The 19,653-nt window shown below is 37.9% G+C and overlaps 1 protein-coding gene across 7 annotated transcripts in view; it reads right to left on the bottom strand.

Moving 5' to 3' along the window:
- NALCN (sodium leak channel, non-selective) overlaps positions 1-19,653 on the bottom strand; it is a 376,903-nt gene that overhangs the window by 280,908 nt on the left and 76,342 nt on the right. The window lies entirely within an intron of this gene.

Here is a 19,653-nt window from a genome sequence, read left to right as displayed (position 1 = left end):
TAATGGTAAAGGGATCAATTCAACAAGAAGAGCTAACTATCCTAAATATATATGCACCCAACACAGGAGCACCCAGATTCATAAAGCAAGTCCTCAGTGACCTACAAAGGGACTTAAACTCCCACACAATAATAATGGGAGATTTTAACACCCCACTGTCAACATTAGACAGATCAACGAGACAGAAAGTTAACAAGGATATCCAGGAATTGAACTCAGCTCTACATAAAGTGGACCTAATAGACATCTACAGAACTCTGCACCCCAAATCAACAGAATATACATTTTTTTCAGCACCACACCACACCTATTCCAAAATTGACCACATAGTTGGAAGTAAAGCTCTTCTCAGCAAATGTAAAAGAACAGAGATTATAACAAACTGTCTCTCAGACCACAGTGCAATCAAACTAGAACTCAGGATTAAGAAACTCAGTCAAAACCGCTCAACTACATGGAAACTGAACAACCTGCTCCTGAATGACTATTGGGTACATAATGAAATGAAGGCAGAAATAAAGATGTTCTTTGAAACCAACGAGAACAAAGACACAACATACCAGAATCTCTGGGACACGTTCAAAGCAGTGTGTAGAGGGAAATTTATAGCACTAAATGCCCACAAGAGAAAGCAGGAAAGATCCAAAATTGACACCCTAACATCACAATTAAAAGAACTAGAAAAGCAAGAGCAAACACATTCAAAAGCTAGCAGAAGGCTAGAAATAACTAAAATCAGAGCAGAACTGAAGGAAATAGAGACACAAAAAACCCTTCAAAAAATTAATGAATCCAGGAGCTGGTTTTTTGAAAAGATCAACAAAATTGATGGACCGCTAGCAAGACTAATAAAGAAGAAAAGAGAGAAGAATCAAATAGATGCAATAAAAAACGAAAAAGGGGATATCACCACCGATCCCGCAGAAATACAATCTACCATCAGAGAATACTACAAACACCTCTATGCAAATAAACTAGAAAATCTGGAAGAAATGGATAAATTCCTCGACAAATACACCCTCCCAAGACTAAACCAGGAAGAAGTGGAATCTCTGAATAGACCAATAACAGGTTCTGAAATTGTGGCAATAATCAATAGCTTACCAACCAAAAAGAGTCCAGGACCTGATGGATTCACAGCTGAATTCTACCAGAGGTACAAGGAGGAACTGGTACCATTCCTTCTGAAACTATTCCAATCGATAGAAAAAGAGGGAATCCTCCCTAACACATTTTACGAAGCCAGCATCGTCCTGATACCAAAACCTGGCAGAGACATAACCAAAAAAGAGAATTTCAGACCAATATCCTTGATGAACATTGATGCAAAAATCCTCAATAAAATACTGGCAAACCGAATCCAGCAGCACATCAAAAAGCTTATCCACCATGATCAAGTGGGCTTCATCCCTGGGATGCAAGGCTGGTTCAACATACACAAATCAATAAATGTAATCCAGCATATAAACAGAACCAAAGACAAAAACCACATGATTATCTCAATAGATGCAGAAAAGGCCTTTGACAAAATTCAACAACCCTTCATGCTAAAAACTCTCAATAAATTAGGTATTGATGGGACGTATCTCAAAATAATAAGAGCTATCTACAACAAACCCACAGCCAATATCATACTGAATGGGCAAAAACTGGAAGCATTCCCTCTGAAAACTGGCACAAGACAGGGATGCCCTCTCTCACCGCTCCTATTCAACATAGTGCTGGAAGTTCTGGCCAGAGCAATCAGGCAGGAGAAGGAAATAAAGGGTATTCAATTAGGAAAAGAGGAAGTCAAATTGTCCCTGTTTGCAGATGACATGATTGTATATCTAGAAAACCCCATTGTCTCAGCCCAAAATCTCCTTAAGCTGATTAGCAACTTCAGCAAAGTCTCAGGATACAAAATTAATGTACAAAAATCACAAGCATTCTTGTACACCAATAACAGACAAACAGAGAGCCAAATCATGAGTGAACTCCCATTCACAATTGCTTCAAAGAGAATAAAATACCTAGGAATCCAACTTACAAGGGATGTGAAGGACCTCTTCAAGGAGAACTACAAACCACTGCTCAATGAAATAAAAGAGGATACAAACAAATGGAAGAACATTCCATGCTCATGGGTTGGAAGAATCAATATCGTGAAAATGGCCATACTGCCCAAGGTAATTTATAGATTCAATGCCATCCCCATCAAGCTACCAATGACTTTCTTCACAGAATTGGAAAAAACTACTTTAAAGTTCATATGGAACCAAAAAAGAGCCCGCATCGCCAAGTCAATCCTAAGCCAAAAGAACAAAGCTGGAGGCATCACGCTACCTGACTTTAAACTCTACTACAAGGCTACAGTAACCAAAACAGCATGGTACTGGTACCACAACAGAGACATAGATCAATGGAACAGAACAGAGCCCTCAGAAATGATGCCGCATAGCTACAACTATCTGATCTTTGACAAACCTGACAAAAACAAGAAATGGGGAAAGGATTCCCTATTTAATAAATGGTGCTGGGAAAACTGGCTAGCCATATGTAGAAAGCTGCAACTAGATCCCTTCCTTACACCTTATACAAAAATTAATTCAAGATGGATTAAAGACTTATATGTTAGACCTAAAACCATTAAAATCCTACAAGAAAACCTAGGCAATACCATTCAGGACATAGGCGTGGGCAAGGACTTCATGTCTAAAACACCAAAAGCAATGGCAACAAAAGCCAAAATCGACAAATGGGATCTCATTAAACTAAAGAGCTTCTGCACAGCAAAAGAAACTATCATCAGAGTGAACAGGCAACCTACACAATGGGAGAAAATTTTTGCAACCTACTCATCTGACAAAGGGCTAATATCCAGAATCTACAATGAACTCAAACAAATTTACAAGAAAAAAACAAACAACCCCATCAAAAAGTGGGCAGAGGACATGAACAGACACTTCTCAAAAGAAGACATTTATGCAGCCAAAAAACACATGAAGAAATGCTCCTCATCACTGGCCATCAGAGAAATGCAAATCAAAACCACAATGAGATACCATCTCACACCAGTTAGAATGGCCATCATTAAAAAATCAGGAAACAACAGGTGCTGGAGAGGATGTGGAGAAATAGGAACACTTTTACACTGTTGGTGGGACTGTAAACTAGTTCAACCATTGTGGAAGTCAGTGTGGCGATTCCTCAGGGATCTCAAACTAGAAATACCATTTGACCCAGCCATCCCATTACTGGGTATATACCCAAAGGACTATAAATCATGCTGCTATAAAGACACATGCACACGTATGTTTATTGTGGCACTATTCACAATAGCAAAGAGTTGGAACCAACCCAAATGTCCAACAACGATAGACTGGATTAAGAAAATGTGGCACATATACACCATGGAATACTATGCAGCCATAAAAAATGATGAGTTCGCGTCCTTTGTAGGGACATGGATGAAACTGGAAAACATCATTCTCAGTAAACTATCGCAAGGACAAAAAACCAAACACCGCATGTTCTCACTCATAGGTGGGAATTGAACAATGAGAACTCACGGACACAGGAAGGGGAACATCACGCTCCGGGGACTGTTGTGGGGTGGGGGGAGGGGGGAGGGACAGCATTAGGAGATACACCTAATGCTAAATGACGAATTAATGGGTGCAGGAAATCAACATGGCACATGGATACATATGTAACAAACCTGCACATTGTGCACATGTACCCTAAAACCCTAAAGTATAATAAAAAAAAAAATAAAGATTTAAAAAAAAAAAAAAAAAAAAGAAAATATGTAAACAACTCTTGGAGGAATGGAGAATGATAGAAGATTCCTTGTGCATCTAATCAAGGATCAAGAGTATAACCCAGGGTCCCTGGGTTTTTGGGTACACACTGTGAAGAAGTATCCACTTTTAACTGTTGCACCCTGAGTTTCCGTTGTTTAAAAATGTTCTAGGAAGAAGCCGAGCCCCTGCAAAACAAACAACAAACACACAAAAAACTGGTCCCAGGCATCCGGGGATGCCTGAGCTGGAGATGAACTTTGGAGAGCTCTTCGCCTTACCATACTAAATGCTCTGCCCAGGGAAGAGCTTATGTGCCATTTTCTGTATGGGCAGCATATGGAGAAGCATGAACAACAGCTGTGCCTGCCTGCACCCCACATCTGCGTACAGTGACTCAGCTAAGCAGCCCCCACAAAGCCCTGTTTCCACCTGTGTCTGGGGAGCCACTGCTTTGGGAACTATCCCCAGTGTTCTACTTACTTGTTGCCAGTAATGAAATCCCTTCGTTAAACCCTCCTTGGTTGTGGTCATTGGGCTGCCCCCTGCCAAGCAACTGAACCCACCCATTGTGTGGTAACAAGAGCAAGTCAAGAAAATAGACGGAAGTTAGAAAGCAAGATTTAAAGACATGGAGGATAGAATAAGAACTATATGAGAAAAACAAATATTAATCAGTGTTCCAGAAAATAAAGAATAGAGAGAATGGAGAAGAGAGCTGATTTGAGAAGATAGTATCTAAAAACCTTCCAGAATTGAAGAAAGGCATGAGTCTCATATGCAGACAATGAATTCACAGTAGATAAAAAATAAAAATCCATGCCTAAGTATAGGATACTAAGACCATAAGACAGCAAAGACAAACGGTAAATCTTAAAAACTACCAGAGAAAAACAATGTTAAAAAAAACCCAAATTCACAAAATCAAAAAAAAAAAAAAAGGAAAGCCTTAAAATTAGACTCACAGTAGGCTTGTTATTGGCAGTAATAGATTCCAGAATACAATGAAAATATCTCAGGTTTTATGTCCAATCAATACCAAAGGAGAATTCTGTACTCATTGAAGCTAATTATCAAAAATAAGATAAATTAAAGCAATTTTCAGAAAAAGTACACAGGAAGCAGAAATATTTAGCTAAGTACAAAATGAAGGTGGCACACTTAATTTATGCTACCGTAGATCTTATTTAACAAAAGCAAAAATAAAAACGTAATTCTCTAAAGATTATTCTGCATTACCAGAACTAATAAAAACATTTGTTTCAGAGGTTAGACAAGTTACATAAATGTGAGAAATAAAGGAAATAGGGGAAGTGAGACTTGCAGCAAATGTGGAGTGCTCACGCTTCACTTTAACAAAGTCATAGTAAAAAAAAGTTTGGAAGCAATGTACGCGCACACGCACACACTCAGACAGGCACACCTGCATCCAGCACATGGCTGTAAGAACTACTACAAGTTAATGATCCATCCTTTCTTCTGAATTTATTTCACCTTCACTTCTTGTTTTATTTTAGCATCTCTGTTTGAGGGATGTTCATATTTATTTACATCATTCTATTTTCAGTACCTATACAGAGTAAGTGCAAAATAACTGTTTGTTGAATATATTATTTATGAATACATCTCATTCTTCTGCGTACTGTGAGAAGCATCTCATATTCTTTAAGAACGCTTCCATTCTCAGAAAAATAGAAATACATCTCACTTTTCTACTTATCTAAAAATAAATCTGATCAATAATAATCTTTATAGTAGCAATTGTGGTAGTGGTTGTTATTTTTGTTTTAATGGTGGCAGCTTATATTTATTAGCCATTCATGATTTATTCTAATATGTTTATTTCAGTTTTAATTTTATTTAGCGTATTTAAGTTATTTAGCATGTTTTAGTATATTTAGAATATTTTGCTCTTATGATTCCAGAATCCCAAGTCCTAAGGGGGTGAGAGCTGAGGGGTAGGGAAGAATAAAGGAGAAAAATGGATGGGCTGTCTCCACTGTCCAGTGACTGCTCAGGATGACTAACTTCTTTTTCATAGCCCACATGGCTCAGGCTAGAAGCACTTTGTCAAAGGCTGGGGGCTTTCTCTCCAGAGAAGAAGGCTCTTCCCTCTTCAGCAGGGTTTTGGCTAAGCAGGGCTCACAAGCTGGAACATGGAAGCCCCTCGAGTTCCAGGGTCAGGTCTTCATTAGCCTTGAGGTAAGAGCTGTGTTAGGGCTTTCCTAAATAACACTATTATTATTTTTTGCTCCTACTGATTAGTTGATAAAACTGATTTGATTTCATAGAGTGTCCAGGGAATTGTGTTCTGCAGGCTGCTGTCACCAGCAGAGAAAGTTTCCTTGACTGTCCATACACGATTTCCACGCTAGTCTATTCACATTTGTTTCACGTGAGTATCTGGCTTAACAGAGAAGTCATACGTTCAAGCGAACGGTGAAATTAGAACCTAAAGTTGTATTTGAATTTGATTTAAATTTTCAATGACTAAATTTCCACAGAATGATGATTTTCAAAAGACAATCTATCGAATATAAAATTCTCATAAATGTGGTCAGCCAGTCCTCAAGTATATACCGAGTTCAATGAGAGTGAGAAAAGACATCAAAAGAAGTGCCTGAGGCTCTGCTTCCACCTGAGACAACTGGGTCTAATGAACTAATCCAGAAGATAAGGGTAAAACACACACAGGCATGCACGTGTGTGCATGCACACACACTCCCAGACAGTGGGACACATGTAGAACGAAGTAACGAAGTGTCAACTTTGATGCACAAACCTTACTATCATAGTTCAGATAGAAGGGAGATGAGTGCTGCTGGCAGATCAGGGGAAACTTACCTGAGTAGGTCCTGAAAGGTGAGTCATAGGAGATGGGGGGAGTAGGAGAGAGGCATTTGAGGAAGAATGGGATGAACGTATACATTCAAGAAGAGAATGGAGAGAGGCATTCCAGGAAGAATGGGATGAACACATACATTCAAGAAGAGAATGGACTGCCAGTGTTCAGAAGAGTACAGAGTACAGAATACGAAATGCCTACATTATTTTTTGCCTTCAATATTTATGCATATTGAAAAAGAATACCTTGTATTTATAAAAATTCACTCACGCAATAAGGTCAGTACTATGAATCCTTATCTTTTTAAAAAGTAAACCGCCAGCTATCTGTTATATTAAAAATGTGCATATCCTTTCACCCAGAAATTGTTTCTAGGAATCTGTTCTAAAGCATAATGACACATGAGCACAGAATGTATATATGCCTGTATTCAACACAGCGTTACTTACTGCAGGGAAAGACTGAAAACCACTTAAATGTCTATCAGTAAGGGAAGAATGAAAAACATTTTATAACATACCATGAAACTTACAAAGAGGGAAGAAGAAATGAGAAAAGCAAGAAAGAGAGGGAAGCAGGGAGGGAATTATATATGGCAGAATTTATTACTTTCTTAAATCATTAAATCTCTTACATTATTTGAAGTATTAATTTTTAAACTTATAAATGTTTAAAATACAACCATAAAAATGCTAATTTCTTGGAATCCACTAGATATTTCCAGTGAACATTGTCTTCTATGTATAACATGAAATAAATCATCACTTTATGCTCTCCAAAATTTACTTTTAAAATTTCCTTCCACTGTCTGATGAAAAACTCCTCTAGTCACTGTCTTTTCTCATCCATTCAACAAAAACTCCTAAACATCTTTCAGCAGACAATGGACAACCTTATTTTAAAAAAATCATGCCTGCAATTTCTGCCTTTAAACTCATTTCTTCCTAACATTCTGAATAATATCTATACATCTAATTTCAGTTTAAGTCAGTCTGTGGCCCTATTTGAGAACCTGAGAAACCTAAAGACAGTCCCTTTAAAAATCCTCAAGCACACATTTCATGTAACCTAGGGGCACTTATGATTCAAGATACAAGGATAAAACTCCTTGCATTTGGTTAAGGGTTTTCACAAATATTCCTCATATGATGTTTCTTGATCTTGTCCTCGACTCAACAAAAATATGTCAGGTTTTCTTTGTTCCATGATAAAGGAATTTTTATCAGAGCAAACAGAATTATCATAGATGAAGCCCTTTTAGTTGAATTCTATTGCCTTAGTTCTCTCTTCCATATTTGTTTTCAAAAAAAATCAATAAGTAATTCCTATGGCAACAGTAAACATCAAGATAAATGCATCAAAACAAACACTTTGGTGCTTTTTTTTGAAAGCATTATAAATCTCAATTACATATTTTACAAATAAGTCTTTACTGGGCTTTTTCTTCTATGACTGCAGTAAAAATGTACATTCTGTAATAAATCATGGTTGTAGATACGTAACTTCCTGTTTTCTATTCATTTGTAAAGTTCTCATCTGATATCACATACAGTAGCATGAAATATGGTTTAATATCATTTAACTCTGATGAATCAATTTTTAGCAGCAGCATCAACAAAGTTCAATTTACATCCCATTATAATTTGAACAAAAGTAATTTTCTTTCATCATATTTTATGTCCATATTTAACATCAGACGTAATAAGAGACAAATTATAAAAATAATAGAATACGAATAGAAAAAGATATAGAAAGTTATTTCAAAGTCAAGCAAATCCTGTGTTAAAACTAAAACACTGGACCCGTGTAAGTGGATCCATTGTCAATCCTATTTCAGCAAGATACAGGGGTAGAGTCCGAAGCACAGAACTCCACCAGCGATGAAAATAATAACTGATATTTCTAAATCAATATTTAATAAAACTGATTTATGACCCACACAGGGAGCTGAGTCCATAGCTTATAGTCAATACCACCCAAATTCAAAGAAGAAAAATACTACAAAAGTAAAAACAGCTACAGTATATTTCTCCTTGTAAAAAATACCAGTCCCAAATTTCAATACTCATAATTATGTTCTTCAGAAGTGAGTTGGGGATATAGGAAATCTGGCAGACTCAATCACCCTTTACCTTAGTTTTCTGCATTTTCTTGAAAGGCCCAATTAATTTATTGTTGTCAAAAAAATTCACGAATATTACAAGTCATCATCTTAAATTTGTTCTAAGCATCCAAAATCCACATTTTAACTTCTGTGGAGGTGACGACTTGTAGTTTTCTTATCTAATATTTTAAGGAGGATATATATATATAGAAAAGCTTTATAATTTTTTTGTAAAGAAAACTAATAAGGTAAATACTGTTTATGTCACATTCTAATAAAGAAATTAATTAATGTGGATTTCCAAAATCATCTCAGATAAATTTGTTGGTTAATTTGTGATAATTTAGTAAGCAAATTTAAATATTCATATCTCAAAGAAAGTAAATTCAAATACACAACAGAAATTAACGCATGTAGCTATAAATTACATATAGCAAACACATGGCTTATCATGGCATTTTGAACTTAGCTCAAATGCACATAAAACTTACTAAAATATACCAAATAGCATATTTTCTTTCGCTTGCTAAGTTCTCTCCCACATCTCTAGCCATGATGTGTCTACCATCTAATTTTACATCAAAAGTAGTATTTACTATTTTTTTCTGGCATTATCTCTAATCCTTGCCCAGATGTTTATAGCTCAGTAGCTTATAAAACTGCATTGCCTCCAAGGTACATTTTTTAATATTTATATTCTTTCATTCAGCTAACATATACTATGCACCAACTCTCTGTCCCACAGAATACAGAATACAAGGGACTAGACTTAAAGCCAGAGACCAACCCCTTAAGGGGCCATCAGTTTGCAGTGGGCGTCACATTCCTTCACATTTACTCTTTATTTATTTATTTATTTATTTATTTATTTTTTTTTTTTTTTTGAGACAGAGTCTTGCTCTGTTGCCCAGGCTGGAGTTCAGTGGCTCAATCACGGCTTACTGTAACCTCTGCCTCCCAGATTCAAGCGATTCTCCTGCCTCACCCTCCCGAGTAGCTGGGATTACAGGCACCCGCCATCATGCCGGCTAATTTTTGTATATTTGTAGAGACAGGGTTTCACTATGTTGCCCAGGCTGGTCTTGAACTCCTGACTTCAGGTGATCTGCCTGTCTCAGCCTCCCAAAGTGCTTGGATTACAGGCTTGAGCCACCGCGCCCAGCTCACACTTATTCTTTTGTCTAAGACTCGTCTAAAGACTTCAGGACAAGAGGGAGGTCACCACGTTGCAGGATATGCCATATGGCAGGTCACTGTTTTGGAAGATGTGTTTCTTCCATCATCATAATTAGACTTTATAATGGACCAGGTGTCCTGAGAAGCCACAGGAATGAAGGTTACTCATAGCTGACTTCTCTGGTAAAGTAGTAGTTTGTAGATCAAGTGCACAGGCTTCAGCCTCAGCACACAGGGCAGCAAGACGTGGCTTCCAAATGCGGCTGGTAAGAGGCTCTGGGAGAGTTCATTCTTGCTCATCTCATTCTCCCCATTCATCAACTGAGGGATAATGATACCTCATGGGCTTATTTTGAGGATTAAAAACACAATGGATGGAAAACCTTTTCACTGGTGCCAGGCACATAATACGCAATCAATAAATGATAACAACAGTTGTCCTAAGTAATGACAGTAATTACAAAAGTAATGACTGTCTGATGGACAATTAGTCACCATAAGAACATAGTGTTTATTATTTTCTGGCTTTACGTTTGACTTTTGTATATAGAGAATAGGCAAAGTGATCCACTATATACAGCTCGTGTAGTGTTAAGGGCATATGTTGTATGTCTTTTCTATTAGTTATTTTCAGAATGTCTTGATTTATAGTTTATCTTGCTTGTGGGCTTCCTCTGCTATAAGCTGTTTCAGTTGAATTTCATTTATTCTGGATTTTTTTGAAAATGGGCTTTTGTCATTTATTCTGATGATTCTGAAGACTAATAAAAAATGCATGACAGCGATTTACTTCCTAAGTGACTTCCCAGGATGAGTTTTACCATCCAATGACATTCATTAGGTTGTTTAGTCCAAACTGAACATGTTTTATTTTTTACCTGACTGTATAATGAATGAAGGGTTCAAACCACCACCTGAATAGTTTTGTTCTCATCTCTTGTACCAGATGTTTTACTTTCTTTTAAAATGTCATGACAAGGAATCACCAGTTCGATGGTGTTTTTTTGCTGTGATTTATTTCCCATATACGATATATTTTGTGTTGCTTTCTTTCTAACTGGCACATCACCTCTGTTTGGATAATGGTCTTCCCCATCAGCATTTCATTAAAGGGAAATAATGCTAACATTCTACTAGAAGATTAAGAATAAAACTAAGCTTTGCAAATTATTTTTGAATTTTCTTCTCAAACACTATTTTGAGTTGTAAGACGGTTTGGTGGAAACAGCAAGTATGGTGGACATCTGCAAATCTGGAGAAGTGAGTTCAGCCTGCCTCTGCCCAGAGTTCTCTGTAACTCTAATCCCACTCACTCTGACTCTCAGATCCCCACCTGTGTGGGTAAAACGCATGACTGCATTATCTGTTCCAGCTCTAAACTTCTGTAATTTCATTTCCAGTGTTATTACAGAAAATCACAGTGTCGCCTCTTTTATGTCTCAGCTTTTATGTCTCATATGTTTATGAGCAAGTGGGAACAGCGGAAATAAGAACTGAAAGTGGGGTAAGTATTCAGAAAAGGGAAGACAAATTTTCTAAATAGGGTAAGTTGCTGTGATTTTGTGTCACATCGACAGTGTGGCTTTTAGTATGTTGTCAATCCCCAAACCTTTCCACTGTATGATTCCTACCCACCTCGCCACCCATACTGCAATCACGGAATCTCAATGTCTGCTAAATACATTTTGTGATTTTGCAAGATGTCCTTTAGATTATGTCTGCTACTCAGGAAGCTCGCAACACGGGGAGTGCGTGAGATCTTGAGTGCACAGGCTACTGTCTTAGCGGGGATGAGTTAGTTGGGGGTCCTTAGGAAGGAGTCGCAGGAAAGCTCTCCAGAAATAAAGATGGAAAGGTGCATAAATGGAAGAAAGAGACAGAAATAAGCAGTATCTCAGTTGTCACGTGGCTCAGGGAATTAGGGGAGGTCAGAAAATAAATCACTTAGTGCTGGAGCCCCTGCATGTCACAGCATGGCTGTGCCTTCCGCTCAATGCCCCAGCTGGTGGTTTACTTAGACTCTGTGGAAGGAGCACCTGTTGAAAGGCTGCTGAAAGGGAGAGGCTCAAATCCAGGGGTCACAAATTCGAATGTATAGGGGTAAATAAATAAAATTAAACATACACATGATGCTTCATCAAACTGTAGAAAATTCAATGACATGGGCTAAATGTTGATCAGATTCTAGAGAGATTGGTACAAGCACAGAAGTGAGGACATTTGTGAGAGGGGAGAGGAATAATTGATGAATAAAGACCAAACATCACCAAAAATTTGCCTTCCAGAATGCTAGTCATTGACTGGAATACAATGAAATGGGAGATATGAGTTAACAGGCAAGATGCAAGGTTAAGAACACTGTGCCCCGGCCGGGTGCGGTGGCTGAAGCCTGTAATCTCAGCACTTTCAGAGGCCGCGGAGGGTGGATCACGAGGTCAGGAAATCTAGACCATCCTGGCTAACACGGTGAAACTCCGTCTCTACTAAAAATACAAAAAAAATTAGCCAGGCATGGTGACGGGCACCTGTAGTCCCAGCTAACTGGGAGGCAGAGGCAGGAGTATTGCTTGAACCCAGGAGGCAAAGGTTACAGTGAGCCAAAATCGTGCCACTGCACTCCAGCTGGGGTGACAGACCGAGACTCCATCTCGAACAAACAAAACACACTGTGCCCCTGCCCCAATGCCTCTCCCTTGCATAAGATACTGAAAAATCTGCACAGTTAATGTCTGTAAACAAAGGGAATCATATCAGATGCGGTGTGTGAGTGTGAAAACATCTATGTCCTGCCCTCCCTTATTATTACGCCATTTTCCCTCAAATAACACAGAGATACATTCATATTTTGCCCGTGCATCCCAATTTCTAGCTCATCTGTGTTTGTTCTATGCTACACAGTACTCTAAGTGTAGTTTCTCAGTTGCTCTTTACATTAACTCTGTAAGGTAGGTCTATCACTTACCCCATTTCCTAGATGGGGAAATTGAGGCAAGAGAGTTAATTACTTTCCTAAGGCTGTCACACTAATATAAAGTGGAGTCATGATCTAAACCCCAGGGCCATTCTTTTGAACAACTGTGCTTCAAGCAAACTTTACCACAAGGGAGTCATGTGCCCCTATTAATTTTAAACATGCTACAGCTAATAGCATAACTCTATTCAGAGGTTAAAAAATACACTGTTACTTTTCTTTTGAGAACTATTATCAAGATTTAGAAAGAATTGATTCCAATATTATTACTGATATTGAAATGATTTTTTGGGACATGGTCATAGATAACATTATTTGGATTTTTGGGTTATTTCTAAAGAAAGTAATTTCTGAGTTTATCATGCATTCTCATGACAAGTATGCATATATCTCTATTATACATTTCATATATTGTATAAATGTTACTTTTTTAACTGCTAAAAGTGAACATTAAGAATATCAACATAATTACACTATCTCCCCCAGTTTTCATCTTCTCTCTTCTAGATATTCATAATTTGTAATATTTACATTGTATTTTGTAAATCCTACAGTTATATTAGCTTTGTTCCTAAAACAAATAGATATTAGAGACTAGCTCATGATAAGAAACTCTTGATTGGCTGAATGTTTTCAAGAAGATTTCAGGCAAAATATAGTCTCTATGTTCTTGCCTCTTCAAAAATATTCAGAAAGAACTTGACCCATTCTTTCACTAAAGAATTTGTAAGCATTGTGCCATCACATTCTAGAGCTCCATATTGACATGAAGTTTCAGGCCTCTCTGATGTACCTCCTTATAGCTAACTTGACCTTTTTTTTCCTGGATGCCTAATGAATGTTTTCTTTAGCTTTGATTTCCAACAATTTTACTAAGATGTGTCTCAGTGTTGACTGTTCTATGTTCACTTACTGAGACAAGCTGTATCCTTTGAATCTGTAATTCAGTGCTCTGTTTCCTACTAAGTTTTTAAGAGTTATATATCATGATTTTTAAAATTTTATTATTATTATACTTTAAGTTTTAGGGTACATGTGCACAACGTGCAGGTTTGTTACATATGTATACATGTGCCATGTTGGTGTGCTGCACCCATAAACTTGTCATTTAGCATTAGGTATATCTCGTAATGCTATCCCTCCCCCCTCCCCCCAATCATGATTTTTTTCAGTTTTAATAGTACCTCAAAGTACAGTTTTATAGATGTGGTCCTCATTCTTTCAATTATGACTCATCTTTGAAATAAATTTTTGTTAGACCAGATATCTGTCACTGCTTCACTTTGGGGAGGATCAGGGTAATGTTGTAGGATAGTGCAATGGACAGAATGCTGATGTTTCCCCAAATTCATTTGTTGAATTTCTAACCCCCATGGGGGTGATGCTACCAGGAGGTAGGACCTTTGGGTGTGATTAGATCATGAAGGTGGAGCCCACATTAATGGTATTAGTAGCCTTATGAAGGAGGTTCAAGAGAGACCCCTTACTCCTTCTACTACGTGAGGACACAGTGAAAAGGTGCCATTCTATGAACCAGGAAGTGGGCCTTCACCAGGCATGAAATCTGCTGCTGTCTTGATCTTGGACTTCCCAGCCTCTAGAACTGTTAAGAAACAAATTTCTCTTGGTTATGAGACACTGATTCTATGACATTTTGTTATAACAACCAAAATGGACCAAGATGGAATTGAAGGTTTTTATAATATAGGTGTGTGTGTGTATGTGTGTGTTTCTTTTTTTTTTAATTATTATTATACTTTAAGTTTTAGGGTACATGTGCACAATGTGCAGGTTTGTTACATATGTATACATGTGCCATGTTGGTGTGCCGCACCCATTAACTCGTCATTTAACATTAGGTATATCTCCTAATGCTATCCCTCCCCACTCACCCCACCCCACAACAGGCCCCGGTGTGTGATGTTACCCTTCCTGTGTCCAACTGTTCTCATTGTTCAATTCCCACCTATGAGTGAGAACATGTGGTGTTTGGTTTTTTGTCCTTGCGATAGTTTGCTGAGAATGATGGTTTCCAGCTTCATCCATGTCCCTACAAAGGACATGAACTCATCATTTTTTATGGCTGCATAGTATTCCATGGTGTATATGTGCCACATTTTCTTAATTCAGTCTATCATTGTTGGGCATTTGGCTTGGTTCCAAGTCTTTGCTATTGTGAATAGTGTCGCAATAAACATACGTGTGCATGTGTCTTTATAGCAGTATGTTTTATAATTCTTTGGGTATATACCCAGTAATGGGATGGCTGGGTCAAATGGTATTTCTAGTTCTAGATCCCTGAGGAATCGCCACACTGTCTTCCACAATGGTTGAACTAGTTTACAGTCCCACCAACAGTCCTCTCCAGCACCTATTGTTTCCTGACTTTTTAATGGTGGCCATTCTAACTGGTGTGAGATGATATCTCATTGTGGTTTTGATTTGCATTTCTCTGATGGCCAGTGATGATGAGCATTTTTCACGTGTCTTTTGGCTGTACAAATGTCTTCTTCTGATAAATGTCTGTTCATGGCCGGGCGCGGTGGCTCACGCTTGTAATCCCAGCACTTTGGGAGGCCGAGGCGGGCGGATCACGAGGTCAGGAGATCGAGACCACGGTGAAACCCCGTCTCTACTAAAAAATACAAAAAATTAGCCGGGCGCGGTGGCGGGCGCCTGTAGTCCCAGCTACTCGGAGGCTGAGGCAGGAGAATGGCGTGAACCCGGGAGGCGGAGCTTGCAGTGAGCCGAGATTGCGCCACTGCACTCCAGCCCGGGCGACAGAGCGAGACTCTGTCTCAAAAAAAAAAAAAAAAAAAAAAATGTCTGTTCATATCCTTTGCCCACTTGTTGATGGGTTTTTTTTTTCTTGAAAATTTGTTTGAGTTCATTGTAGATTCTGGATATTAGCCCTTTGTCAGATGAGTAGATAGCAAAAATTTTCTCCCATTCTGTAGGTTGCCTGTTCACTCTGATGGTGGTTTCTTTTTCTGTGCAGAAGCTCTTTAGTTTAGTTAGATCCCATTTGTCAATTTTGGCTTTTCTTGCCATTGCTTTTGGTGTTTTAGACATGAAGTCCTTGCCCATGCCTACATCCTGAATGGCATTGCTTAGGTTTTCTTCCAGGGTTTTTATGGTTTCAGGTCTAACATTTAAGTCTTTAATCCATCTTGAATTAGTTTTTGTATAAGGTGTAAGTAAGGGATCCAGTTTCAGCTTTCCACATATGGCTAGCCAGTTTTCCCAGCACCATTTATTAAATAGGGAACCCTTTCCCCATTTCTTGTTTTTGTTGGGTTTGTCAAAGATCAGGTAGTTGTAGATATGTGGCATTATCTCTGAGGGCTCTGTTCTGTTCCATTGGTCTATATCTCTGTTTTGGTAGCAGTACCGTGCTGTTTTGGTTACTGTAGCCTTGTAGTATAGTTTGAAGTCAGGTAGCGTGATGCCTCCAGCTTTGTTCTTTTGGCTTAGGATTGACTTGGCAATGCTGGCTCTTTTTTGGTTCCATATGAATTTTAAAGTAGTTTTTTCCAATTCTGTGAAGAAAGTCATTGGTAGCTTAATGGGGATGGCACTGAATCTATAAATTACCTTGGGCAGTATGGCCATTTTCATGATATTGATTCTTCCTACCCATGAGCATGGAATGTTCTTCCATTTGTTTGTATCCTCTATTATTTCATTGAGCAGTGGTTTGTAGTTCTCCTTGAAGACATGATTGTATATCTAGAAAACCCCATTGTCTCAGCCCAAAATCTCCTGAAGCCGATAGGCAACTTCAGCAAAGTCTCAGGATACAAAATCAATGTGCAAAAATCACAAGCACCAATAACAGACAGAGAGCCAAATCAGGAGTGAACTCCCATTCACAATTGCTTCCAAGAGAATAAAATACCTAGGAATCCAACTTACAAAGGATGTGAAGGACCTCTTCAAGGAGAGCTACAAACCACTGCTCAATGTATGTGTTTCTTTAGTCCAGTGGTTCTTAACTCTGCATGCACTTAAATTAATCACCTGGAGAGCCTTTAAAAGCCATCTATTCCTTGTATCACTCTAAGGTTGTGTTTTAATTGACATGAGGATGGTGCTTGAGAATCTGTGTGTTTTAAAAGTCTCCCCAGGTCATCCTAAGTTATAGCGGCCATGAAAACCTTCCGTTTAGCTTTTATCCCATTCTAGCCAACCCAGATCAGCAGCGTTGGGGCCCATCACAAAGCAGTTGTGTCCCCTCCACTCTATCTCCCCACCAACTGCTTGCAGAAATGAGGGCCTCTGCTTTGTGATGCTGCATGGGGTCCTAGTAAGCCTCCACAATCAGCCTTTGCTCTGATTCCCTGACTCAAATATGAGACGATTCTGTTCCTCCAGGAACATGCATTATCTCAGAATATTGCTATCCTGCCAGTGCTGTCTGATATCCACAGTAGGCAGAATCCTCTCTGGAAGTTTTCTGTTAGACTCCCAGTCCAGTTTTTCAGACTTCTTAAATATGAAAATTTCATTTCTGTTTCTCAATCTTCTTGATATTTGGATGATTTTGGGGACACAAAGGGGCAAAGATGTCTTTATTCTTCAATCTTACAACAGAAGTTCCTTGTAATTTTTTCTACTCCATGACTCTGGCTTTTAATATATTTTAAAATTTGAATTTTTCAACATCATCAGTGTTAAACCTTAATGAGAAATAAACCTACTTATGCCAGAAATTTTATAAGTGAATTGAAATTCATGTTTTGAATGGTAATTTGATTAGTAAGAAAAGGAAATGGGCTCCTTTTTAACTAATCATAATTACTTACATATTCAAGTATATTAGCCAAATTCATATGCATAATTAGGCCCCTAATTATGTTTTAAATTCAGATGCATGCATGAAGAGATGATCATATGTGTCTAATAAAATATTTTATTTTCCTCATTTTGGGCAAAACATTGTCTTTTGTTTCCATAAGAACTTTCAAATATAGTAGTTTGTGTATCTACAGAGATACATAATATCAGGAAGTAGCTATCAATTTCAATCTAAATTATAATGACCATTTAAAAATGTTTTGGTTATGGTACAAGATCAACATTTCATTATCTAACAATTAGTCATACAGTGATGATGAATTTGGGAAAAATAAGCAAACAGATGAAATTAAGCCTGTATAGAAAGGAAGGAGTCATGAGGAATAATGAATATTGCCAACAAAAACAGACAAAATCAGGCAAAAGAACAACAAGAAAACAACTTAATTCTCTATTGTGGCTCTACCTCCTCATACAAACATGCCTGGTTACCAGTGAATTAAAAGGACATACGCTTTGTTGAGCCTATTAGTAAATATTTATGGAGGGCTCCCTGTGAGCCAGGCATAGCCCTGTGCCCTGGAGACTTGAAGATGAAAAGATGCACTTCCTGTTTTCAAGGAGCTTAAATCCTTGGGAGATAAATTAACAGTACAGCTATAGTAACATAATTGCTTTAGTAGGGGGCGACTGCCTCCAAGGCAATTTCCTCCTAGAATTGGTCCTCTCGAGCCAGCACACTACAAGGAGACTTTTTCTCTCAAAAAGAGATTCTACCCTATATTAAGCAAAGCCATTGTAAGTCAGAGTGAAGAAAGATGAATCAACTTGAATATAATGCTGCATTTTGAATTTGGGTACAACTGTTGAATTAAAAATGGCGAGGGTGTGAGGTGCTTTAGCTACATGATTTTAAAAAATTGGAGGCTATTTTCTGTAAGGGCAACCTTAACCCTGGAATGGTGACCACTCCCCATAGAAGACATGGATACACTCAGACCCTAAAAGAAAGAGCTGCAGACTCTGATAAGGCATGCATTCTAGTCATGCCCAGCTGTTGGAACTCCTGAAGCTTATTTCACACAGCCTATCAGCCTATACATCTCGCCTCCCATACCACATCTGTGATTTCTTCCTCATGCCTAAAAGTTATTGGCATAATTCATGACGCCTCTGTACTTTTGAGTCAGAGGGAAGGATTTAAGATTAATTACAAAGTTGGATAAGTTTAAGAGGGTATAGAAAATTGAAATTGCTTCACATCAGTTGGCTTCTGGATTTTTGTGAAACAGGAGATAATATTATTGGTCAAAAGAGATGGAAGAATGCCATCTAACTATAATGCTTGAAATAAAATATGAGGAAATACTAAAACATAAAGATGAAAACTTGAGATGTTATTTGCAAAACTGACTTTAAAAAAGATACCATCAGCCCACGTTCAGTACTACATTCTATCTAAAAGCTGTAACTTTATGGTTTAGCATGCGGGCCTGACACTTGAAGAAATTTTAGTTTAAAAAACTACTCTGATAACAATTCTCAAGGCATAAAATACTTGTTTGGAATTATACATGTTTTGCTTTAATAATATAATATGTGCAACTTGCATGGAATTATAAAAATACAATCACATCAATTAAATGGCAGATGCTAAGTTCTTTCATTATGTATGTAATGGCACATTTTAGGATTTAATAAGGCAAGCCAAGAAGAACGTACACATTTGAGTACATAGTTTTCATGCACAAGCATTTCCCATACATTTATTACTTAGTTGATGCATATTCATTAAGTAGTTCATTAATTGTCTTCTAATCAAGGAGCACTTTTCAGCTCTAATACACTCATCAATACCTAGTATTACGGTTTTTAAGACTTACCTTGCCTATTAGGGTATAGTTACATATGAAAGGAAACCAAATTTTGTTTATCTTTTTTTTTTTTTTTTTTTTTTTTTGAGACGGAGTCTCGCTCT

The sequence above is a fragment of the Symphalangus syndactylus genome, chromosome 15 (assembly GCF_028878055.3).
Source record: "Symphalangus syndactylus isolate Jambi chromosome 15, NHGRI_mSymSyn1-v2.1_pri, whole genome shotgun sequence".
Taxonomy (NCBI): Eukaryota; Metazoa; Chordata; class Mammalia; order Primates; family Hylobatidae; genus Symphalangus; species Symphalangus syndactylus.
Note: the sequence above shows the minus strand (reverse complement) of the source record. Positions and strands in the feature narration are given on the sequence as shown.